A 9,851-nucleotide genomic window follows, 5' to 3' on the forward strand; every position below is an offset into this window, starting at 1 on the left:
GAGACTCAGCTGAGAGCTGGGGCCAGGCCTCGTCCCTAAGGAAGAACTTGCTGGGCTGGGGCACCAGGCACAAGGCAGGGTCTCAGGGAGTACAAGATCCAAGCAGGCCACAACAAATGTGTGGACCCTATGGTTTTTATCTTCACCCCATTTCTCAGCAGGGGAAACTGAGGCTTAGCGAGGGGAATGGGCTTGCCTGGGGATGCACAACGAGTACATGAAATGATAGAACCCAAGCCCAGGGCCATTTGACTCCATATCTGTCTGCTGGCCATAGCAGCCCAGGGGGTGGGCACAGTAGGGCCCCAGCGGCAGGGAGCCCGGGCACTTGGGTTTCACATCCTTGCACCGGGGCACCCTGGCTGGGCTGCTGTCTGCTCCATGGGTGCAGGTATGGCCCCGTGGAACCAAGTGACACCCAGAGCAAGGCTTGCCCAGGGACTCCTGGATTTGGAGGCCATCTGGGTCTCACCTGCTGCCCCTCGCTCTTGGGCATCCCTCTCTGAGCTTCTCTGAGGCTCAGTTCCTGCCCAATGATAGTCTATGAGGTGAAAGCGTGTGGTGGGCGGGTGGTGGTGGTGGCAGTGGTGGAGAAGCCCCATGGCATCGTGTTGGGCCCCACCCAGGAGGGTGTGCCTCCCTCTCTAGCCCTCCTGGAGGCCCTGGGTAGGCCTGGGGTCCTCACTCCCAGTGGCTCCAAATTCTAGAAAGTCTTGGAGCCATGGACTGTTCCAAGCTGTGGCTGAAGCCTCCTCCCAGTGGAGGTTGAGCAGCCAGAATTCCGTAGGCCAGACAGGGCCAGAGAGGATGCACGTCTCATGGGGTCGGGGTCCAGGGCCACCCTGATTCTCCCCTGTGTCCATCCCCAAGCACTTTTTGAGAGCAAAGAACAGTAGTTGGAGCGGGGCCATGTTGGGGGCAATGAAGCTGTACTTTTAAAAATGTAAATAGTTCCAATTTTTTAGAGGTGCAAACTGAGAGAAAAGAGCCCCTGGGTGTGGCTGCGTAGTGATTGAGGGGAGGAGTCAGACCCTGCTCAGTCTGAGGCTGCCCCTGAAGAGAGAGAGGGGTGCCTGGGGGATGAGCTGTCCCCCTTTCCAGCCTATGGGTAACTCCATTGCCTTCTGTTTCATTTGTGCCTTGCACTGGCCCCTTGCTGGGGTGGCAGCAGCTTAGAGGCCAGACGAGGGGCCACCAACTGCCTGAACAAGGCTCCGGACCTGACCTTGGCCTTCAAGGTTGGAGAAGATTTGCAGAGCTGCAGAAGGCAAGAGCAGGCGTCCTGCAGAGGGGATGGCATGTGCAAATGCATGGAGGAAGGAAAGTGTAGGGTGTGGACCAAGAATGGGACGTTTGGTGCACGGGGCCACAGGAGGAGGAGAGAGCAGCTTGTGTGGAAGGCAGGACCCTGGGCCCGTAAGGCTGAGGGGCAGAGAGTGTGTCTTGCAGCCAGGGGGAGCCATGGAAGAGGTTGGAGCCTGGAGGCGACTGCACCCAATGAGGTGGGAGGCATCCTGAGGGGCAGGCTCCTCTCGTGGCTTCCCCAGCTCACATGGGTGCTATACATTTTCCTCAAGTGGTGGAATCCAGAGGATAACTCTGCCCTGTAGGAACTTGGCCTCATTAAGATTGCGTGAATGTGCTGCACAGGGGCAGTGCAGGAGGGAGAAGAGGCGGGGATGTCGTGACAGAGCACTGGACCAAAAGTCAGATGGGGTAGCGTCCCAGCTCTGCCTCTGACTGGCTTTGGGGTGTTGGGCAGGAGGGTTAGCCTCCCTGAGATTTGGGGTCCCCGTGTGTAAAGGGGTTGACAGCCGTCTGTCCCTTTCAGGAGGATGGTGGGGACCAGATTCAGGGGAAAGACTGTGTGTGTGACTTACGCAGATGTAAAGGGCTGTCATCCTCCTTGAGGAAGTTCCAGCAGGCTTCTTGAGGTCACCTTGAGAAGGGGGGGAAGTTGGGAGAAACGTCCTGAGCTACAGGTGCCCGTGAGTACAGCCAGGGGCTGTAAGCGGAGGCCTCAGGGACCGGGGGAAGCGAAGGCCTCAGTTCAGGCGGTTCTCCCGCAGCCTCACCTGTCTCGGGCTCTGCATGGCCTGTGGGAAAATCTGGCAGATCAGGAATAAAAAACCAGAAGCCTAGAACTGAGAGGGAGCACGGACTATCAGGCTTGCGATTCTGATCCCATGACTACCGGGGCCACGTCCCCTCCCCTCTTGGTCCTCCCTATCTTGGTTTGCCAAGCACTGGAGGATCTGAGAGCAAAGTGCTGGCCATAGCATATGGCACTTCCCCACCAGCTTCCTTTCCCCTTGGGGACTGGGTGGAAGGATCCAAAGGACAGGAATGGACTGAGATGAGCCTTGTAATGGGGACGAACACACCTTGTTAACCTGCCAGCCACACACCTGATGACTAACTGTCCCATGGCTGTTGACGCACCTCTGAAGGAGGGGAAATGAGAAACAAAAGAGAGGAGGGGGTTAGGTCCGAGAATACAGCCCCAAAGGGATGCCAGGGCTAGACATGTCCAGCCAGTGTGAAAGTGGCCCTGGGTTTTCCTCACACAGTGGACACCAGTGGTCTTCACCATCACGAATGTCCGGTTCCATCTGCACCTCCACAGCCAGCCCCCCAAATCATCATTTCCTTCCCACAGCCATCACCCTCTCCATCTGCATCTCCACCTCCATCATCACGAACATCCTCAGCACAGCCTTCCCCACATTATCACCCCCACCATCGTCACTTCCATCCCCACGGCCGTGCCTACCCCCAAGCCCACCCATGGCCAGCTCCTGGACCCCCTCAGTCTTTACACCTGAGCCCACCTCATCGCACCAGCACCTCCCACAGCCCTGCCACGCCCACGGCATCATCACCGGCTCACCGAGGACTGTGGCTCAGCACTGCGAGCGATTCTAAGGACGCAGGACTTAGTTCTCCTGAGCAGCTGAGTCCATCTGCATTTCACGAACTGGCTGAGTGTAGCTCTGCTGCCCAGCATGTGGGCTCTCCCCAGCTGTCATCTCTGGCAACCTTGACAAGCCAGCAGTTTTCTGAAGGGTACTGGCTAGAGTCACACTACAGATAGTGACCAGAAATACAGATCTTGGCTTCATCCACACACAGCCCTGGCCCTTTCAGCACACTCTGACCTCTGCATTCAGTCTCAGAGCCTGGGATACTGATGATCATAAGGGAGGGACAGAAGCAGTTTCCATGGTGACCACAGTGGGAGCAGCAGGCACCAAGTGAAGATGACCCTATAAGATGCAGAAGGAGGGAGTTTGCATTTGCTGAGCACCTGCTGTGTGCTGGCACATTCTTATTCTAATTCATCCCCGCACCGCCCACACTTGTCACTTACTAGGGTTATCATTCCCATCTCACAGATGAGGAAACAGGCTCAGAGCAGGGCAGTGAATTGCCTATTGAGGCTCTTCTGCTTCTTGGCTCTGTAAATTCGAGCAATCGAATTTGAACTTTTACAAGGCCCCTCACCTCTCTGAGCGGTATTTTCCCCATCTGTAAAGTTGGTACAACAGTACCCACCTCTGAGGGATGTGTGAGTGTTAAGTAGTTTCCAGTGTCTGGCACACAGTAGGTGCTCCTTACATGACAACTATTGCTGTTCGTGGCATAATGCTGAACAGCTGTGGAACATCCCACCCAGTGCTTGGCCACATCTTTCTTAACCATTCACTGTGTTTCGTATCTAGGTTATTTCTAATTTTCCATGATTATAAATAATCACTTGTGCAGCCACCAAAAATAAATAAACAAATAAATAAATAATCGCTTGTGATGAACAACTTTCTGCAAAGAGAGCTTTCTTGCTTTCAGTTAGTTGGATGAGTGGGCCAAAGAGGGCAAATGTTTTGAAGGTTTGGGGTCCACATCTGAATGGGGGTTTTCTTCTTTTGCTGGGGCCCTGGGGAAGGAGGGCTGCACCCTTCCCTTTGTGCCAGGAAGAGACAAGGTCTTCGGGCTTGGGGAGCTGGGTGTGAACCCCACTCACTTCTAGCTGTGAGAACCTCAGCAGATCACTCTAAGCCCTGGTCTCCTCATCTGCAAAGTGGGTCGCTCTGTAGATAAAACGATGTGAATTCCAAACATTCTGTCCTCGAAATACACCTCTTTTCTTGCCTCTTTTCTCCAGTTCTGCTGCCACCACTTCAGTCCACTGACACACAGCAGCCAGAAAGATCTTCTAGAAGAGTAAATTAGTCCCTGTCACTCCCCTGCTTAAAACTCTGAAATGACCTTCTATTTTTCTTAGAATAAAATGAACTCTCCTTACCATGTCTTACAGGGTCTGGCATGATCTGGCCCTTGCCACCTTCCCCAAGCTCATCTCCCACCATGTTCCCCTCTCTCCCTGTGCTCCAGGAGCATGGAACCTCTTTCAATTCCTGGAACACACCTGGTTCTTACCTGATTCGGAGCCATCTCTTCTATTGTCCATGTACTTTAGTAGCTTCCACAGAAAAGATGCATCGGAGACAAAACTTTTGGCTTTGCATGTCTAAAAATGTTTTTATTTTGTCCCTCAGATGTGATTGATAGTTTGGGTGGGTACAGAATTCTAGGTTGAGGGCCAGCCCGTGGCTCACTTGGGAGAGTGTGGTGCTGATAACACCAAGGCCACGGGTTCGGATCCCATATAGGGGTGGCCGGTTAGCTCACTTGGGTGAGCGTGGTGCTGACAACGCCAAGTCGAGGGTTAAGATCCCCTTACCGGTCATCTTTAAAAAAAAAAAAAAGAATTCTAGGTTGAAAATAATTTGTGTTCAGTATTTTGCAGGCATGGTGTTCTGGTTATTTACTGCTACATGACAAAATACCCCCAAACTTAGTGGCTTAAACAACAATTTATTATCATTATATTTCATGATTCTGTTGGATGTGAATTTGGACAGAGTATAGCAGGAATTGCTCAACCGTGGTCCATGGTATCTCGGGCCTCAGCTGAGATTATGTGAAAGGTTGAGGGCTGGAACAATGGGTGCTGGCTGGGCATCTTGCTCTCTCTTGCCACAGAGGCCTCTCAATGCTGTTAGCTTGGGTTTTCTTACAGCATGGTGGCCTCAGGGTAGTTGAACTTTTACAAGGCATCTCTGAGGCCCATAAGCAAGTCTTCCAAGAGGCCCAGGTATAAAATGAAAAGCTTCCTCTGAAGTTCCAGAATGTCACTTCCATTGCATTCTGTTGGTCAAGCAAGTCACTAAGACCAGCTCAGGTTCTAGAGGAGGGTATTAGACTTCACCTCTCAGGGGAGGAGTGTCAAAGAATTTGCAGCTACCATTAATCTGCCACACATTGCTCCATTAATTCCAAGATGTTGTTGAAAAGCCCCATGACCTTCTCATTCTAGATCATTTGTATGTGACTTGATTTCCTCTCCAGAAGGTTTTAAGGTCTTCTCTTTATCCCTAGTATTCTGAAAATGCTTTTGTGTGGGGTTTTTTGTGGGTTTTTTTTTTTTTTTCTCATTTGTGCCGGGAACCCTTTCAATCTGGAAACTTATGTTATTCACTTGTAAGAAATCTATTGTTTATACTTCTTTGATAGTTTCCTTTACCTGTTTTCCTTCCTCTGTCTTCTTTTTCTGGAACTTCATTAATCAGACATTGGACTTTCTGGATTAATTCTCTAATTTGTCGTGTTTTCTCCTCTAGTTTCCATTCCTCAACTTAATATTCTTGTCCCTCCATTACACTTTCTGTTCCTGCTAGTAGAGTTTTTATCTATAACAGTGGTTCTCAACTAGGGGTGATTTTACCCCAGGAGACATTTGGCAATGTCTGGAGACATTCTTGGCTGTCACAGCTTAGGGGTTGCTACTGGCATCTAGTCAGTAGAGGCCAGAGAAGCTGCTAAACACCCCACGATGCATAGGACAGACCCCCCCACCACAAATAATTATCAAGCCAAAAATGTCGGTAGTGCCAAGTTTGAAAAACCCTAATCTATAAGAACTCTATTTGTTCTTTGGATGATGGGTTTTTTTGTTGTTGTTTAAATGGATGATGGTTTTTTATATCACCATTCTTTTCATGTTTATGAATCCCGTAGCTTCTCTTATGTCTCTGTGCATATAAATTATAATTTTCTTCAGTTTTTTCGTTGTCTATTTCCTCTGAGTTGCGAGTTGCTTTTTTTCATGTTTTTGTTTGATTTGGTTTGGGTTTTTTAGTGTCTGTCCCTTGGTGTGCAGGTTTCTAGGGGAGAAGGAAAGTCTTGATTTGTAGTGTTTGCCCATTCCCATACTGTGAGTACTTCCACCAAGGCTGATTTCAAGCTACCTACGTGATGTCAACCAGCTTGCAAAATCCCTGAAAATTTGGCAAATGTCAAATTTTGACATGCGGGAGCTGCTACTATGTCCGTCTTTCCTTCATCGTCTTATCATCTCTGGCTGTCTGTTCGTAATTAAGAATGAGGCTCTAAAAAGCTGACTGGAGGCCCTGGGTCGTGGGTGAGGCTTGTCCCCTCGAGGCCACACCATAAAGTGATCCAGTGGAGGCTATCTACATTTCAGATTCAGTGGTTTATTTTTCCTCTTAGGTGGGTCCGTCTTTTTTGTTTGTTTTGTTTCTGGTTGTTAGGGGAGGTATCATATCATCTGGCTGCCAGTATTTTGGGAATGAATGAGGAAAGGGATTAAGAGAGTCAACCATTTAGTGTACAGTCTCTGACTTTTTACTATGGTACCCTCACCTCCACTGGGCCTAGTGTCACCAAGTTCAGATGGTTCTAATCCAGCTTCTCCAGAAAGTAATCTCCCTGTTCTCTGGGGTGGGGTGTGGAGCAGGGCAGCCTCTTGACTGCATGGGTGGGAAAGTGGTAGCTGGGATTCTAATTGCTTCTCTTATAAACTTTCAACCAGTTTTTCTGCTTTCAGGTCACCCCATACCTCTGCTTTCAGAGGGTTCTAGAACTGTCTATCCTTCAGTCTTTCCCAGGGTTTTGAGCTTGCTTCCTGTGTGTGAACCCTACTCCCTACTCTGGTTTCAACTATCATTTGTTTGATAAATTAATAATCTCTCATCAATTCTTTCTAGCTTCCAAAATCCCTACCATCATTTTAGTGGAGTTTTCAGAGGGAAGAAATGGAGATAAATGTTGAATCTCTCCTGTTTAACAGGAAACTCCCTCCTCTGCTCTTCACTGAGCCCCTGTCCTCATCCTTCAGATCTCTGCTGAAATGTCACCTCCTCAGGGACCTCACCCTACCTCTTGCCATTTTTTACTCTTGCTTAACAAACCACCCCCAAACTTACTAGCAAACAATAGCAACCACCACTTACCATGTTTAGAAATCCAAAGTTGGGGCAGGGCTCAGCATGGAGGGCTCATCTGGATGTAGGGGATCCATTACAGGATGGCTTATTCACATGACTAGCAAGTGGGTATCACCCGTACACTGGGAGCTCAACTAGGCTGTTGGCCAGAGGCCTTGGTTTCTCCCCATATGAACCTCTTTGAGGGGCTGCTTGGGCTTCCTTACAGCATGGCTGCTGAGTTCCAAGCATGAATGTTCCAAGAGACAAGAAGGAGAAACTGCCAGTATCTTGAACCTAGGCCTGGAGAGCATCTCTCTTGCCATTTCTTTTTGATCAGTCACAGAGTCTTGCCAGATGTCCTAATTGTTCCATAGAATTTTTAATTTAAGGACGTGACTGAGTAACAACATGGAGAGGCTAACATCATTGAAAGACAATCTTGATTACTCATAGTTCCTGAGAGGAGGGTCACGACATGCCACAGGGCCTCAAAGGGAAGCACCAGGATTGGTCAGGAGGCAGAAGGGACGAGGGGACAGCTTGGCCCAGAGCCTTTGTTGTGTTTTCCATGGGAAGGAAGCTGCAGGTTAAGCGTCTGAGCAGGGTCAGGATTGGGTAGTTTGAATAATTTCTGTGGCTCTGGGCAATAGCGGTGTTTTCTTTATTGTCCAGTACTTGGCCCCAGTGTGATTTAGGGAAGGGGAAATACTGGCTTGATGTTTGAGAGTTAGATAAAGGAGATGTTTGGGGGCATAGGCTTCAGATAGATTGGCTCGCATAGGAAAGGCATGTGTGAAGGCAAGATGTTTACTATCTCTAGGACTCAGCTAGCCCTGGGAGGGGCAGCTTCTCCCTGGCCAGCAAGGCCTTGAAGATGTCAAAGCATCATAAAATACAGAAAATAAAAAATGATTAATACACTAGATTCAAGGGGAGCAGGCATAGTCCCCAACTCTTGCAGGGAGGAGTGTCAAAAAATGTGTAGCCTCTTTGCCACATTATGTAAAGTAGCTCCCTTCTTTATGCTCTCATAGTACCCATGTTCTCTCTCTCATGGCACTTAATGCAGTAAACTATTACAGAGAACCATGTTTACTTGGTTGGAATCTGTCTTATGCACTAAGCCTTAAGCTCAGAGAAGGCAATCCCTTGGCTGTTTTGCTCACCATTGTATCTCCAGTGCTTGGAACAAAGTCTGGCACATAGTGGATCATGGATACCCATATTTATTAAGGGAATGAATGAGTGAATCAGGGTACTCAGCACATAGTAGGTGCTCAGGAAATGTAAGCAGATGCTTAAAATTACCAGTCCTCCTGGTACCTGAGTGTTTCCCCAGCAGGCTGGGGCGAGACCACTCTGAACTGAAAGAGAGAACGCTCATGCCAGGCACAGGGCAGGGGGTGCAAACTGAACCCATGAGGTAGGTGGTCAGATTGGGGCTGGCTCTCTCTGACTGTCTAGGGGACATTGAGTGAGAGGGGCCTTTGAGGTGACCCATGCTGGCCAGTGCAGAGTTTGGGAGAAGAGAGGGACTGAGAATGGAGACTTCACCAATGAGGGGGCAAGAGACAGACCATTTTTCCCCCACAATAATAACTTCTGACATTTACTATCCACTTACTGTGAGTTAGGCACTGTTAAAGCTTCAACACAAACTCCATGGTGTAGGTGCTATTATTATTCCCATTTTACAGTTGGGGAAACTGAAGCCCAGAGAAGTTAAATTTCTTGCCCAAGATTTGCACCCAGGGTCTCTGGTCCATGCACTTAGCCGCAGTCTGCTCTATCTCACATGTGTTCCATGTCAGCTGACTGGGGTGACAGTGATTCATTGGCTTATTTCTTCATTCATTTTGGAAATGCTCACTGAGTCCATACTGGGCTCAGCCCTGTGCTTGGTCCTTGGGTCACAGAGAAGTATCAGACCCAGATCTTCCCCTCACAACTCTCCTGGTCTGGTGGAAGATGCTGATCTGCAAAGACTTAACAAGCACCGAGAGCTACAGAGCTTATGCTAGAGTCTGAGCAGCATCCTGTGAGGTCACTAGGGACAGATGGAGGAGTCAGTTCCTCCTGCAGGAGCACTGAGGGGGTGTCTGGACAGGTGACCCTGGAGCTGGGTTTGGAAAATGAATAGGAGCTTACCAGTCAGCAAGGCAAGGAAGGGCATTCCTGAAAGAGGGATCTGCATGTGCAGAGGGTTAGCAGTGAGGGAAAACAGTGTGTCTGTGGAGAGCAAGGCCTGAGGAGCAGGAGGTGAAGCAGGGAGCAGTTAGAGACGAAGCGGGGGAGGGACACCATGGTCAGGTCACAGGTGGCCACTGGGAAGCCTTTTTATGGAGTCTGGACTTTGGCAATGGGGAGCTACTGAAGGTTTTTGAGCAAGGGGTTGCATGAGGAAGGATTAGTTTAGCCAAATGGGGTGGATTGAAGAGGTTGGAGAGAGGGAGCTCCTGAGAAGCCTGATGACAGTGAGCCAGGGGACAGAAAGGTGGCCCCTGTGAGGGTCATCACTGTGGGATGGAGATGCAGGTGGACTGGAGAAAAGTGGATGAGGCA

Source organism: Cynocephalus volans, chromosome 2 (assembly GCF_027409185.1).
Source record: "Cynocephalus volans isolate mCynVol1 chromosome 2, mCynVol1.pri, whole genome shotgun sequence".
Lineage (NCBI taxonomy): Eukaryota > Metazoa > Chordata > Mammalia > Dermoptera > Cynocephalidae > Cynocephalus > Cynocephalus volans.